The sequence below is a fragment of the Otolemur garnettii genome, unplaced genomic scaffold (assembly GCF_000181295.1).
Source record: "Otolemur garnettii isolate 467f Iridium unplaced genomic scaffold, OtoGar3 scaffold00015, whole genome shotgun sequence".
In the NCBI taxonomy this organism is placed as follows: domain Eukaryota; kingdom Metazoa; phylum Chordata; class Mammalia; order Primates; family Galagidae; genus Otolemur; species Otolemur garnettii.
The window spans coordinates 6837514-6854619 of NW_003852410.1; the positions used below are offsets into that span (position 1 = coordinate 6837514).

Genomic DNA, 17106 nt, shown 5'->3' on the forward strand with positions numbered 1-17106 from the left:
TTCCCTTCCAAATTTATAGATCTCTTTCCCCATCTCCAGCATGCTTTTATGAAGTCCATTTGAGGATATGTTACACCTCACTTACGAGGCTCTGGCCACCAACAAGAGCAATGGGGAAGACAGGGACAACAATATGCCACTCAGATTGGAGAGGTGCAAATCCAAACTTCCTAGCATAAAACTTACCTCCAAATGGCAACAAATGAAAAGAACAAGGAAGCAGCCGCAACTTAATGTTCTAAAATGCCAGCATGCTAGCACTCTGGGAGGCTGAGGCAGATGGATTGCTTGAGCTCAGGAGTTTGAAACCAGCCTGCGCTAGAGCGAGACTCTGTCTCTACTAAAAAAGAGAGGAAAAAAAGAAAGACTAGCCAGGTGTTGTGGAGGGCACCTGTAGTCCCAGTTACTCAGGAGGCTGAGGCAAAAGGATTACTTGAGCCCTAGAGTTTGAGGTTGCTCTGAGCTATGACACCATGGCACTCTGCCCAACGTGAGACTCTGCTTCAAAAACATAAAAATAAAAATTTTTGAAATGTCAATATCACTTTGTGTGTTGATATACTTAGTGGCTCATGAGAATTGCTTTTCAAACCACTTTCACACTCATCTCCAGATTTTCTGGGGTTGCACTCAATTTAATTCCCTAGAAGTTAAAATTTTAATCCCGTTTCAATATCAATCATGCTTCTATTTAGTAGAGAGTCAACTGTTCAATAGTTGGCAGAATCCAATTTACTTCAAAAGAGAAGTGATAGCCATTCTGATCTTCCTCTTGGGAAGGTAATCAGCATAGCCTGTGCTCTGCGGGAACTCACTCTCCTGCATGCCAAGGGGCACTTCTGACAACAAGGAGGAAAGAGAAAGATTATTTATTTCTTGGCATCAGGAGACAAAATTTAACTTAAAGTGTTCATGAGCCTTTCATCTTCAAAGTGCTTCACAAATATTAACTAGTTGATCTTCTCAGTAGTACTGTGCATTACATAAGATCTTTCAAGGATTATGCACAAGGGAAGCATTAAAAAGACCAGGTGGCCAAACTAGGAAACTAGTAATTGTAAGAAACTCCTTTAACCTGGAGGCACTGCTAATGGTCTGGGCAGGTTCTAATATTAGTTATGAGTATTCCATCAAAGTCTATAATAATTTAAAACTCATATGAAAAGTCATGTTGAAACAAGAGCTTAGGTGGTGATGAACCAGAGGTTCCTTGTAGAACTAAGCCTCAGTTCCCTCAACTGGAAAGTGAAGTTACATATAGAACCATCTCCAGAAGGTTTATTAACAAGGTAATTTTAGAGAGTGATAGAGGGTAAGCAGGTGCCAAGGTCATAGGCTGAGGGCAAAGAGTGGGAACTGAATTGTAGGTAGGAACTATTCCCTGGAGGGAACATACATAGTAAAAAGTTTCCAGTGACCTGCAACTGACCTAGAGCTCATTACCATCTAATTAGCATAGCATGTGTGGGGCTTCATGAAGGATTCTGGGGAAGACCCATGCATAGAAGGAGAAACTGTTATATAACCCCAACCTGTCAATCACCCCAAAGGGCAGGAAGCAACAACCAATCCCACCAGGAGAAAGGTGGGACAAACTAGGGAGCTTATAAAAGGCAGCCCACTTTCTCCACTCCTGGAGACTGACCCATTACTCTGTCTGAAATGGCTTTTCACTTTGTGTGACTTCCTTCTTATTCTCATTCTTTCTTTTATGTGATAAACTGTGTAAAATTATTTTGTGTCTGTGTCATTGGCTGGACCCCATTATTAGTACTCATTCTTGACACTAGGAACTGGAGGACCAGGGAACGCTCAGCTGGAACTACAGTAACACCTGTCAAGATCTTATCACATAGGACCCTCCTACCTAATAATGCTGAGTAAATATTAGCTGTTATTTATCAATAGGGGGGCCATTGCTTCCAGGTGCCTAAGCTGAAAAATGGGTGAGATAGCTTCAGGAAATGTGCAGGCTTTGTTCATTTTTTCCATTTGTGAGAGACAGTGAATTTAGCCTAATCATATACAGCTCTGTTATGAGGTAAGTCCCCTACCCAAAAAAAATTCCTGTGTCAACTGATACAGCTATAGCTGTTTTAGAAATGTGTCTAGCATATTTTCCAGTTTTCGCTAGAAAACTCCTTAAAAATAAACAAACTCACCCTATGTTAAAGTCCAAACTCTCAGTTCCCCAGAATGTGTCTTAATCCATTCAGGCCACTCTAACAAAATACCATAAAATGAGTGGCTTATAAAAGTACTTCTCATATTTCTGGAGGTTGGAAGTCCAAGATCAATGTGTCAGCAAATTCAGAGTCTGATGAGAGCTTTCTTCCTAGTTCATAGATGGCATCTTCTTGCTGCATCCTTACATGGTAGGAGGGACAAGGGGGTCTAAAGGCACTAAGCGTATTCACGAGGACAGAGCACTCATGATCTAATAATCACCCAAAGGCCCCACCCCCTATTAACATTACCTCAGTTATCAGGTTTCAACATATACACACATGGACTTCAGGGGGAAAAAAACATTCAAACCAAAGAAGAATGTGACACCATTTGGTAATGGGTTCACTGCAGACATACAGTCGCGTCTACTCTAATGAGACTCCCACTGTTATAAAAAGGGTACATTTGGAGAATGATATGAACACACAAAGAATATACGTGAAGATGATGAAGGCAGAGATCCAGACAACACAGCAGAAGACAAGGATCGCCGAACATTGCCACCAGAAGGAATGCTGAAGACTGCCACCAGACCACTGGGAGCTAGGTAAAAGGCACACACAGATTTCTTCCCACAGCCCTTTGAAGAAACCAACTCTGATGACACTTCAGTTTAGGTGAGACAACAAACTTCTCTTGTTCAAGCCCCCCCCGCTTGTGGTACTTTGCTTCAGCAGCCCTAGCAAACTAATATATCCTTAAATTAAATCAATGTTGTTTGATAAACCACCATGAACCCACCAAATCCCAAACACAAGCATTTTTGTCAATTCACAGATACCCCAAACACTCTGAACACCTACATCTAGCACGGTCTCTTCCCAGTGGCAAAGAAAGGGCAAGTAAAGTAGAAAGAGAGACCAGCTCAGGGTTCTGGGACAAGAACTCTGCAATTTGGAAGAAATAAAATGTTTATTACCTCAATTTAATGTGGCTTCTAATACCCCAATTTATGTGATAATCCTCAGTATATGGTCTTAACTACTTTGTGTTACGGATGGGTCAGGACACGCTGGCCCACTGCCCACAGTCCAGCCTCCTGTTTCTCCAACACTGCCCCTGCCCCTGTCACAGCTCTTAACTGTGGTGTTCCTGATGCCTAGCACACCATGTCCCCACAGGTACACATGCTAGTATCAATAAGTATGTCCCCACCTCCAGCAGTGCTGGCCCACACCCATCCCAGTCATGCCATATCACATCATCTTTATTTTATACTCTTCATAGCATTTATCATCCTCTAACGTGACCTTGTTCATTATTTATCATTTATTTGCTTGGAGTCTGTCCCACCCCACTAGAACATAAGTTCTGTGAGGATAGAGGTTTGTGTCACTCAACACTGTATGTCCAGGGCTTACAGCATAGTGCATAGCTTTGTAGGCACTAATGTTTTTGTGAATGAATAAATGAGTACCACCTTCAAATGGGAGCTATTTTCAGCTATGTGCAAGGTCCTTAAGTTTATTCAAGTGAAAACCACTAGCCAGTGCAATTATACAATTCTGGACAATCTCAGCATACAAGGTTGGCAAATCTCAAACCTAAGATATTGGTAATGCATATGGAAATGATCTCTACTATAAATAATTTGTTCAATGTAATATAAACATGCCAGACATCTTTTCCTAAGTGATCTCAGTTTAAACAATTAATCCAACTGCTTCACTCACTATTTTTAAAGTAAAGTAAAAAATATAAGTAAAAAAAAAAGTAAAAATAAAAAATCTATAGTTACTGCAAGATAAGCTTTTATATGTAAAAATAAAAAGTAAAATAAGTAAAAATAAAAAATCTACAGTTACTGCAAGATAAGCTTTTTTAAATAAAATTAGGGACTATTACAATTCAAATTAGAAATCTACTTGTGGCAACTTTACATTACAGTCTAATAATTTTTCTTATAAAAAATTAGGAATTAAAGGCAGTGCCTGTGGCTCGAAGGAGTAGGGCGCTGGCTCCATATGCTGGAGGTGGTGGGTTCAAACCCAGCCCTGGCCAAAAGAAAAAAAATTAGGAATTAAGAATTTTTTAGAATATCTCATTTTTTTACTTCTTTAATCCCCTAAACATTCTCCAGGATAGAACCTCAAAATTCTTGATGTGTCTAAATTCCAATCTTTTACATGTTCAAAAAGTAAACAAGCATTAAAGACAAAGTTGAATAAATGTCAGTGACCTCGGGGTTATTCAATTCAACTTGTCTAAATCATTCCTCTAAGAAAACTGCCATCCTGAGAGTCATGAGCTCTGAATCCTGAATGTGACCTTTATAGCAAAACAAACAGATATCTGTTTATATCTTAAAATAGTTATTGGCAGGTCTGTTGCTCATGTTCTTTTAACTCATATTAAATTAAAAAAAAATCTTTTAAGTCATTCAGACTAAACTATCAATATTACAAGACAATGCTTGGGTAAAAAAACCCCGAAAGAGTGCTGAGGTCAATTTAACGCTGCCCGGAATCCATTCCAGATCCAAAAAATCAGAAATAAAGTTAATATACATTTTTTTCTCACTTTCTCCTTTTTTTTTATCTTTTAGTTAGTATGTCATATTGGATCCAAAAAGGTCAATAAGCTTGAGCCCAGAAATGTATTTTAATGAGTTCTGGTTCTTAGCACACCTATTCCAAGTAATTTCATATTTTCAAAGTTTAAAAGGTTACTAAAAAAACAGGCCCGTCACTCTTTTGTGTCCTCGATTCAAAGATGACAAAGAAAAGAAGGAACAACAGTCATGCCAAAAAGGGCCATGGCCATGTGCAACCTATTCGCTGCACGAACTGCACCCAATGCGTTCCCAAAGACAAAGCTATAAAGAAGTTCATCATTCGGAACATAGTGGAGGCGGCAGCTTTAAGGGATATTTCTGAAGTGAATGTCTTCGAGGCCTATGTGCTTCCTAAGCTCTATGTGAAGCTACATTACTGTGTGAGTTGTGCTAGTCACAGCAAGGTTGTCAGGAACTGTTCTCGGGGAAGCCCACAAGGACCGAACACCTCCACCCAGATTTAGACCTGCGGGTGCTTCCTCACCACCTTCATCAAAGCCCATGTAAGGAGTTCAGTTCTTAAGGACTAAAGAATAACTATCCTTTGTGAAAAAATAAAATGGAAATTATACTTGAAAAAAAAATAGGCCAATCAAATCAAGCTAGGTTATTTTGAGCCATCATTAATCACTCAGTCATAGTATCATTATTGGTCACTAGAACTGGTCATACGTTTTTAGGACATAAAAGGTAGACAATGGGAAATGCCGTGTCCTCCTAGTTGTTCCATTTGTTAAGAGGGGATTTTACTCACATTCTTCTGAATTACAGGAAGAACCAGCTACTAGGCCAAGCAGATCATCTCATTTCATCTGAGATTATTTACCCTAAATGATTTGGCACTTAATAAACACATACAGCGTAAGAGTAACTGGCAAATAATAGCCCACCAGGTAAGCTGCTATACACGGATGAGAAGACAAACACAAGATTCTCCACCGAGCCCTATGTACATCTCCAGCAGAATCAAGGAAACAGGCCCCTAGGTCAATCCGTCTGCATCTTCAAGGCAGCAAGGCACCATCTTGAAAGCAATTAATTGGTCTTCCAAGTGGTCTAGGCTGCTGGATTCAAAGCAATTATGTTTTAGTTAAGTTCAATAGGTTAAAACAACAATAAGAAAAAGGCAGTCAAACCATGACAGGCATTCTGGAGTGACCAGTAACACTGAGTTGCATCATCATCAGCCACTGTCACTTCTCTTTCTTCTCTTCATGAGATCTTGGAGACAGATTATGCGGCAGAGGCTAAATGACTGCATCTACTACCCACACAACAAATTGAAGCTGTTCCTCCAGAGCCTTCTGAGAAGATTTTTCAAGGATATAATGTGACTGACGGTTTTTTTTTTCTCCTTGAGAGAAAAGCCCAAACTCAGTTCTCTTTCCTTCCATACAAAGCTTAACATGATAGTCACCTCTAAAGCTTCCTGATTATTCATAGTAATAAAGCAAGACAAAACAAATTGAAAAGGGATGATCAGAAACTTACTGGGCATTAAGTAATCTACAAAACAGGCCAGGTGCCGTGGCTAGCACTCTGGGAGACCAAGGCTGGTGGACTGCCTGAGGTCAGGAGTTCAAGACCAGCCTGAGCAAAAGCCTCATCTCTACTAAAAATAAAAAACCTAACTACATGTTTTGGCCAGCACCTGTAATCCCAGCTACTTGGGAGGCTGAGGCAAGAGGATACCTGACCCCAGGAGTTTGAGGTTGCTGTGAGGTATGACACCATGGCACTCTACTCAAGGTGACAAAATGCAACTCTGTCTACAAAAACAACACAAAAAATAGAATCAAAAAACCAAACAAAATAAATCTATAAAATAATAATGTATGCATATACTATCAATGAAATTTTATTACAATTTTTGTAAAAAGAAATCTACACAATATTCTAGGACAAGATGGAGGATCTTAACCGCATTAAAGGGGAATTGATGAAATATCATCCAAAGTCACAGAGCTATTAAGTGTCAAAGCCAGAGTCCAAACCAAGCAGTCTGGCTCCAAAGCCCACACTTAGCACCAGTACACAATGCTGCCTATTAGAAGAGGAGATTGGTATGTCAAAGTGAAAGGGTCTATATAGTTTAATGATTATGAGTATCAGAAAGACTTTGTTCCTATATATTATTAGGCTGGCCACTTATCAGCTGGGTGACCTCACACAAAGTTACTTAATCTCCCTGAGCTTCAGATTCCTTTTCTATATGATATGCATTCTCCCACAGCATGTGGTAAGAATTAAATACAATACACTAATAGCACTTAATACAATGGTTGACTCCTAATAAGAATCTATTAACTGTTAGCTTTAAAAGTAAATCCACATGGCAAAATTCATAGGCAGGCAAATCCATGAACTGCCCTCTCTGATTAGACCAAAAAGTCCTAGAGAATAATTGTTTTTTGTCTGTTTTGTTTTATTTGTCACTTTGTCACCCTTGGTAGAGTGCCATGGCTTCATAGCTCACAGCAACCTCAAAATCTTGGGCTCAAGTGATTCTCTTGCCTCAGCCTCCTGAGGAGCTGGGACTATAGACACTGGCCACAATGCCTGGCTATATTTAAAGATGGGATCTTACTCTTGCTCAGGCTGGTCTCCCACTCCTGAGCTCAAGCAATTTGCCCACCCCAGCCTCCCAGAGTGCTAGGATTTCAGGCGTGAGCCACCATACCCAGCCCAGAATAATTATTTTCATTCATCTTTGTGTGCAAAGAATTCTGCCCCAAAATAATGAATAAATGCTTCTATATTATAGATTTTAAATTTAGTTAGTAAAAAAATTTTTACAAGCATATATATATATATATGTGTGTGTGTATTTTTTTTTTTTTTTGAGACAGTCTTACTACGTCACCCTAGGTAGAGTGCCGTTGCATCACAGCTCACAGCAACCTCAAACTCTTGGGCATAAGCAATTCTCTTGCCTCAGCCTCCCAAGTAGCTGGGACTACAGGTGCCCACCACAACAGCCAGATATTTTTTGTTGCAGCTGTCATTGTTGTTTGGCTGGCCAGGGCTGGGTTCAAACCCTCCAGCCTCAGTGTATACGGCTGGCACCATAACCACTGTGCTATGGGAACAGAGCCACAAGCCTATATTTAAAGAGAACATAAGCCTTTAAAATATATAAAAGGTTCTCTCTATTTTGTAAACCTTAAAATATTTCATCAAATTAAAAAAAATTAAATGAAAAATTTTTAACCTAAGTTATTTAAATGAAACTTTTGAACAAATTAATGCATATACAGATTTTTAATATTAAATATTATTCAGTAAGTCAACTACATGATAAAAAGGAAACGGTTACTATTCTAAATAAAATAAACTCAAAAAAGACTAAAGAAACATTACACACATAGACAAAAGGGAGCTTTCTTTGGAAGCTGATTTGAACATATTAACTATTCAAATTTTTCCCCAAAACAGTTTTCTTATTTTTTTAGCCAAGCACAATGGCAAGTGCCTATAGTTTCAGCCACCTAGGAGCCTAAGGCAGTGGGAAGATCACCTCAGCCTAGGAGTTTGAGACTAACCTGGACAGCAAAGCAAGATCCCATTTCTAAAAAGAAAATTTTTAAACCTTTCTTTGGACAATCAAAGAAAATTGGTTATAGTAATAATAAGAAATTGTTAGTTTTAGTAGCTATAATAAAGGTATTGTGGTTATCTACGTAAATATTTTTTAATTTTGTGATGCAACTGCAAGTATTTACAAGTGAAAAAGCATGATATTTGGGTTTTGTGAGATACTGGAAGAAAAAAGGCAGATGAAAGAAAAATGATAAAATGTGGAACACTTTTAAGGCTGGTAGGTCCCTGGGGATTCGGTGTATCGTATTTTTTTATTTTGGAATTCCCATTGGAAAAAAAGGTTTTTTAAGTCAAATTTTCTTAAAATAAAAAGCAGCAGTTGATCTGTATGTACCAGGAGTCTTTTTCCCAACAACTACTCCAGAGAAGACATACTCTTAATTCCTCGTTATTTTCCTCTGTTAAAAAGATACTGCTATTTCCTTGCAATGTATTTTTTCACTTTTTATGTTTTTCAAATGAAAATTTCTGTTGTAATACCTACAGCAGCTTGTAACTACCCGACTTCGAGATTATTAGTGCCCATTTACCTCCCAATATCTTTCCATTTCTTACCATCAGTCTTCTATATTTTTATTTTTATGTCATCAAGGCTGATAAGTATCATTGTTTTATAACCATGAGCTTTGTGCTTTGTCTCTACAGTCTGTGTTCAGACTGTTATGACCATGTAATATTGTTCCACGCATATTAAATACTATCATCCAAACACATTTCCATTTTATCTCAGTTTTTCCTGGAGTTTCTTCTAATTTTCTTATTTCTTGCACTATTTACCTTTAGTGGGTACTCAACTTTCTTCAAACTCTTCATCACATCAGGCATTCTACTGAATACTTTTATTTCCAATTAAGATTTCCCCCCTACATTTCATACATACTAAACCTGTCAAATAACAGAAGAAGTTCTCACTCTGAACATCTATCCTAAAGCATGTTTTTCCAATCATGAAACTCAGTCAAGAAGTTGGCCAGTTTGAAGATGGTCCAAATACTTTCATAAACTCATTCAGATGGGGCAGAGGATGTTCTTATAGGGGGAAAAAAAGAGAACGAGGGGGTTAAAAAGCAGCTTATGTGGTTTTAATAAAGCTCAATTTAAAACTAGATGTATTCACATCAATTTATAAATATCAGTGAATTTACAGTGAGCATTAAAGTAACTACAGTTTTACAGAAGTGAGGTATAATCCACATGAAACCCCTAATTCACATTCACATTTAGAATAACTGGGAACACTGCTACCCCCACCTGGGCTTCTGAGTCATATCCCTATAAAATCTGCAAAAGTAATCTGAAAGAAAAAGAAACCTCAGACAGAATTACTTTATTTCACAAGATTAGCTCTATATGCTATAGAAATATAAAATTCTTTAAATTAGAAAGCCACAGGTCACTACTTAGAAGTCCAGTCAAAGCTTTAGTCAAAAATACTGCATCAAAAAGAGACCCAACTTAATCCAATCAAAAGGAAATTATCATGGCCAACACAGCAAGACAGTATTCATTTTTTTTAAGAAGGATATTAAATAGTGATTAAGAATTGAGGCCTTTGGTTCAAGTCAAACTGTCACTCAGTAAATGGATGAACAGGGGCCATAAAAATCTTGTCATTTCCTTAAAGAGTTTCTATTGAACTCTATCGAAACTCTTTAGAATTTAAAAACTCTTTAAAGACTAATGTTAAAGGCTAACTAATAATTGACGACTATCAACACTTAACAGCCTTCTTGTGTTTGAATAGTTGACCATTTCTCCCTAGAAAACCTCAATGGATGATCCTTGGATCATCATTGGATGACCCAAAGCAGCTGAAAACTTATGTCCACACGAAAACTGGCACACGGATGTTTGTGGCAGCTTTTTTCATAAAATTGCCTAAACAGAGAAGCAACTAAAAAGTCCTTCAGTGAGTGAATGGACAAATAAACCATAGTACATCCTGGTAGTGGATTATTAGGCAGCATGAAACAGGAATGAGCTATCAATCCATGAAAAGATATGGAGGAAACTTACATGCGTGTTACTAAGTGAAAGAAATCAGTCTGAAAAGGCCACGTAGTGTAAGAGTCACGTTATGACATTCTGGACACAGTAAAAAAGATCAGTGGTTGCAGAGTTTAAAGGAAGGGAGGGAGGATTGAATGACTAAGCAGGGCACACAGGATTTTTCAGGCAAACTACCCTGCACGATACTGTAATGACAGACACATGTCATTCGTTATACATTGTTCCAAACCTACAGAATGTACAACTCGAAGACTGAATCTTAACGTAAGTTATGAACTTTCAGTGATAATGATGTTCATTTATTATAATATACCACCCTGGTAAGGGAGGTGGGTGGGGCAGGAGGCAAGAGAACATATGGGAAATCTCTTTCTCTCCATTTTACTTTAAACCTGAAATTGCTCTTAAAAAATAAAATTATTTTATTAAAAATTAGAAAAAGTTTCTTTGAGCTGGGCAAGGTGGTTCATGCCTGTAGTCCTCACACTTTGTGAGGCTGAGGCCAGTGGATCACTTAAGCTCAGCAGTTCAAGACCAACCTGAACATGAGCAAGACTCTGTCTCTACTAAAAATAGAAAACCTAGGCAGGCAAGGTGGTGGGCACCTGTAGTCCCAGCTGCTCAGGAGGCTGAGGCAAGAGGATCACTTGACCCCAAGAATTTGAGGCTGCTGTGAGCTATGATTTCACAGCACTCCACCCAGGGTGACAGAGTAAGAATCTGTCTCAAAAAAAGAAAGAAAGAAAAGGTTCCTTTGATAATTCTCTATGCTCCCCATCATAGAGAGATATTTGTACATGTGAACAAAGATCTATGTAAAGGATCTCACAGATAAAAGCCAACACAGTGTGGTGTCTAGGAGCACAGACCCTGGAGTTCAACTGCCTGTGTTCAACTTCTGACTTAAACTCACGTGATGTTAAGCAAATTCTCCCTTGCCTGAGTTTCTTCCTCTGTCACACCAGAGAGACTCATTATTCAATTATAAGGATTAAATTAGTCAATACCTGCATGAAATTTAGAACAGCAACGGCAAAAAGGCCCATGTAAAATTTTGTTAAATAAACTGCAGCACTGCTGATGATAAACAATACACAACTTAAATCTATACCATCAGAATGGTTATTTACACTCTAGCACACCATACTAGGAATAATCCTCAACAGCTAGAGAGAACTAGGTAGCAGATCCTATAGGCACACACATTAACAACAACAAAAAAATTAAAGTAGTCCTTTTAGGTGAAGAAAGCAAATTGCAGAATAATTATAGGTTTAAGAGAAGTCACAAAAATATACATTTTTATATACTTTCATATACCTTCAAGTGAACAAGAAATGTTCTGAAAAGATAGACACCAACCTGCTAAAAGCCAACAGTTGCCTCTGAAGACCTAGGTTCTAGTCCTGTCTCTTTAACAACTGGCTATACTATACTATCTGGGCTAAGTCACTAACTTAGAAAACATCTAAGGTAGTTTCCTCATCTTAAAAGGAGAGAGGGAGGAAGTAGGGATGGCTGCATTCCAGCCCCCTAATACCCTGACTTTGATTGTGGGATTCTGAAGCTTTCTATAAATAAAAATGCTGAATTCTTCAACACTCCATCCTGCTAAGTATTTATTAGAAACCCTATGGAACATGGTGCATTGTTTCAAAAGCACAGCCTGTGCCAGATGGAAACACAGAGCGAGTGGGTACAGCTCCATCCCCGGATCATGCTCTCAGTCACACAATCTTTCTTCACTCCCAGCCTCCACATTGGTGCCGTGTGCTCTCACTGAAGAGAACTGCTTTACCAGTTGATATATGAGCAACAGTTCCTTCTTTGCCATTTTTGCTTTATCTCTGGGTTGTTTGCAAAAATATATTTACGCTGCCATTCATAAATACGTGTAACCCAATTAATCTACCCACAAGCGGGATGACAAGAAACTGCTGTTTTAAAATCAGGGATCTATCCTCTGCCCAGTGACCAATTTTCTGTCCCTGGTTCCAATTATGATTCTCAGGTCACCATGGGTGAACTAAAACCTCAGTCCTCAATCTCTTTGGCTGCCCATCCTATTCTCTCCCACTGAGGCAACTTACAACCTCACCCTCACTCCTTCCCAACTCACCTCCCAGCTCCCCTACGATCTCTTTTCCTCCAGCCTGACCCACTGCTGAGCTTACCACTGTAGGTCCCCAGTACCTACAACCATGCCTGGGACACAGGTGAGACTCATTATTCACTTACAAGGATTAACTGGGTTTGGCACAGTGGCTCATGCCTCCAATACTAGCACTTTGGGAGGACAAGGCAGGAGGATCACTTGAAGCCAGGAGTTCAAGACCAGCCTAAGCAATATAGGGAGCCCCTGTCTCTATTTAAAAAAAAAAAGAAAGAAAGAAAGAAAGAAAAGAAAAGGAAAGGAAAAATTAGCTGAGCATGGTGGCACGTGATATAGTTACAGCCACTCAGAAGGCTGAGGTGGGAAGATCATTGAGACCAGAAATTTGCGGTTACAATGAACTGTAATGACACCACTGCACTCCAGCCTGCATGACAGAGGGAGATCCTGTCTTTAAAAAAACAAAAAACTGATTCATACCCATAAAAAACATCTACTAACTTGGCCAATACACATAATTACTTCCAATACACATAATTGATCTTCCTACAAAACAGAACTGATTCAATTTGTGACTAGATGAAAATTCACTCCCTCAAAACTTGAAGCACCTGAAATGTCCCAAGGATTTTGCTCATTTCTGACAATATAAAGAATGATAGACTCGCCCCATCCTCACAGAGAAAGGTGGGCTCCCAGGCTTCAGCAGGCCTATGTTCCACCAGTGAGAACAGAATTCATGCCTAAATCTGCCACTCACTGACTGATCCTGGGCAAGATACTTAAACTCTCTGAATCTCAGTCTCCTCATGTATAAAATGGGGATACTCTATCTCATGGGGCTGCCCCTGCTAAACAAGGTAACATATGTAATGCATTTAGCATAGCAAAAGACCAATATCTATTCTTTTAAAAATTAATAGTACTAAAAACAAAATCCAAACATCTTAGTCAACCCAGGGCTTCAAAATCTGGCAATAATCAACCACTTCAGCCTCCACCTTATACTTCCTACTTGTCAAAAAAACCTCTGAACTCCACCCTTTTGTGGCTTTGGTCCTGTGATTCACTAATTCATTGTGGAAGAATGTGAACCCCTCTAGCCCAACCCCTCACTCCATCTTTAAGCCCCATCATCCTTCATGGCTCAGCTTACTATGGCTTCTCTGTATGTTTCCTCCTCATGACAGCACCCCGCCCCCCCAACAGACCCCATCTGTTTTCCACAGCACTTGCTATGTCAGCCAACCTATTCCTTATAGTACACTCATTAGCACGCTTTTGTGCAGCACCTTTCTGGGACAGATGCTTCATTTTGTGTTGGGGATGCCAGGGTCAACAAGAAGAATAAAGTCCATGCCCAGAGTCTGGCAATGGAGATAAGTATAAAATAAATGACCCAAATAATTTCTGCATTAAACTTGTGATAGCACCCTAAACAGAAAAAAATACAAATAGGATTACTTTCTGCTGTCTTGAAATGCAAATTAAAGACAAGTCTCTTTCAACATGGAGCCTCCAGAGTATACTTAGTAAGTGTTCACTGGAGTCAACCAAAGTATCTCTTCTATTAAAAGTTAGGTTGTTTGGGAGTAAGAACCATGTCTTAGGCAGCAGAGATGTCACATTAGTTGCAACTATGGTTCTTTGACTTACCAGCTATATAACTCAACCTGAGTGCTTTGATTTCAGATTCCTCATGGGAATAAGCGAATAACCCTTTAGAAACTGTTAAAAGCCCTGCACACATGCAATACATATAACATTTGGGAGATGTTTGTTGAAGGAAAGCTAAGTCATCAGCCACGGCTAGGGGTTAACTCTTTTAATGACTCTGTTTCATGAGCAAGGACCAACATCAATCTTGAAACATCTACTCAAGCCTTTATAACTAAGGCATAGAATAAACTCTCTAGATAAGACGCGTGGACTTTGTTGGCAGTGCTGAGAGATCAGAAAGATCTGTCCTCATAAAAGGCCCTATACAATGAAGCTATGAGAAGACAGTGTTTTCATAAGGACGCGTTTCTGACTCACTCCAGGATTTCACATCTCTCAAATTCCAGCCCCAAAAGTGAAAGGCAAGTGAAAGCGCTCGTCCCATAAATACAGCAATGCTGGCACGATTCTCACACACACTCTCCATTCCCATTATTTTTCTCTTCTAGACTCCAGATGGTCTTTTTTGTTGTTGCTGCATGCAGATCAAAACCAGAATGAGACCAACAAAACACGTATTGTAGAAAAGGTGCTTCCCTGCAGCCCTGCGTGTGGCCCTGAAACCTCCACTGTGAGAAGCCACAGCTGGCATCTCTTGTTCCAAGCTGCAGCCCCCTACATATGCACACACAAGCACGTCTGCTCTGTGCAAAGGGGAGACAGTGCCATGGAAGATGTAAAGTCAAAGCCAGGCAGCACGGTCCTATTCTCAGTCCTCCTTCTTTTCTCCAACCATCTTGGGTCCTGCTGGAGTCATCTCAATCTTCAACAAGTCAGGACTGAATATTTACCTTTTCCAGCCCATGCTGGCAAAGCATGCCCCTTGTATCATGGGTGAAATCGAACTTGAAGGTACATGGTCTAATTACTCTCTTGGGGAATTATTTTTATTGAATTTAAGGGATATTTAGTAAGTACCAGACACAAAAATAACAATAGTCTGTAATTATTTATTGTGGACCAGGCACTACAAGGTTTTCACAAAGCACCCAATGAAATCATTGCACAACTCTGTCAGGTTGATGCCAGTGTATCTGAGGGTAACAGGGTAACTGTGCACTCTGGGGCAGACCTGTCAGGGCCCATTTGCCATCACTTGTGCTCCAGGGCATCTGCACTTACAGTGTTTGTGCTGCGAGGAGGAAGCTTGATGTGGCCCCTTGGGTCTAAAAAGTGCATGTGCTGGAAATCTCTAATACACCCCTGCTTAGAAAGACCTGGGGTCTCATGGAACTTTTGAATAGCTACACATCAACCCAGTCAAGAACCAGGTTCTTTTTGGCACGTGCCAAGGTGTTCACAGATTCAATGACAGGTGAATGTTGTAATTATAAAGAAAGAGATTGAAAACACAGGAAATGCTGCAGACACTGATTTTATCAGCAAAAATAGGTCTCCAAAGAAAATAGGGGCATTGAAGAGTTGTCTCAAGAAGAAAATCTTATTTTCTTGAGAGCAGGGAAAAAGCACCATCCTTGGTTTTTCAGTTAGTAGGAATATCCACATCTCTTTCCTTTCTCCTACTTCCTCCTTCCAAGGGATACCAAGGGTGTGGGGCATTAACCAAACCAGAATCACGCCACGGGGAAAAAAATATAGTGAAATGGCAAAGAGATAGAAAGGGATCATTAACTCTCACCATTTCTTACTTCTCAGCAATTCAGGTCAGAGTTTCAGGTGAAAATAAGAGCCAGAGGCTACTGATGAAAACCCAAGACGAAGGATCAAAGACTTTCATTTCACCAGAATTCAATTCCATCCCCCAGAAGAGTACCGCAGCTCCACTTTTAAGATAGGAGACAGCATCTAATGCACTCGGGGAAAATTCATCTGTTCAGAGACACCAAAATGTTCCAAGTTTAAAAAAAACCTAAAACTTCAAGACTAATATATGTGAGAAATGAAGAGAGTACTTTAATGCTTCATTTATGATGGAGCTGTCAGGACTGCAGAAGCTTGAAAGTTCATTTTTTATTTATTTTTTTTGCCAGAGAAAAATAATTTCAAGCCCCTCTGTTTAAACAGCCCTGATAAATCTCTAAATTATCTGTAAGATCAATCTCTAAATTATTCTGTGACAAAATGGAAAGGACATCATTAATACCCATTTGTCTGTTAGGAAAAAGATTCATATACCATTTGTTACAGAATAAGTCAGTGTTTGGAAGCTTTTTTAAACATTTGCATCCTAAGCTCTTATATTAACCAATAATGTTTAAAAATTAACAAACCAAGGAGGCTTAAGTTCTTTTCTGCTAACATGACGACCCAGAGTGTCCTGGTGTTATTTGCACTTTGACATCAAGAAGACAAACAAGTCCTACTTTCCCGAAAAGTAAGTCCTTAGAAACATAAGAACACACATCGGCCTTCTGTTTCAAGAAGTCGGTTTTTACTGAGAAGGGAGCGTTAACAACCCAGATTTTCTTAATAGCATTCACAGATTAAGTGAGAATTGGAACAAGTGTCATTTAAATGCAAACACTTACTGAAAATTTGTTTCTCTGACTTACAGAGAATCCAGGGTGCTAAGAAGTTATTTTAGATTAAAAGATCATGGAGCCAACTAGGCCCAAAATGAAACTCCTGACTTGAGTGAGACACTCCCCCCGCCCCCAAAATGCTTTTTTGCGTCACCTTGAAAGAAATGAAGCGACCAATGAAAAGGGTCACTGGCACAATGCCAGTCAACAGGACAAAGAGTTCATTCATCACTACCTGTACATTTCACAGGGAGGCATACGGGCTTCAGGAAAAGGTGCTGAAATTTATTTTCTGCATGAGGGAAATTAAACAGTTGCTAAATGGGTGGAATCAAAGTTAAATGCCACTGGAGAAAGGAGAAGTAAAAGACTGTGTATTTACTAGAAACACAAGAATA

General features: G+C 39.3%; 1 protein-coding gene and 1 pseudogene across 4 annotated transcripts in view; one reads left to right on the plus strand and one right to left on the minus strand.

The window, feature by feature from the left end:
• Positions 1-17106, minus strand: part of ITPR1 (inositol 1,4,5-trisphosphate receptor type 1) — a 338711-nt gene that overhangs the window by 268673 nt on the left and 52932 nt on the right. The gene's annotated exons all lie outside the window — the stretch shown is intronic.
• LOC105886560 lies at positions 4942-5349 on the plus strand (annotated as a pseudogene).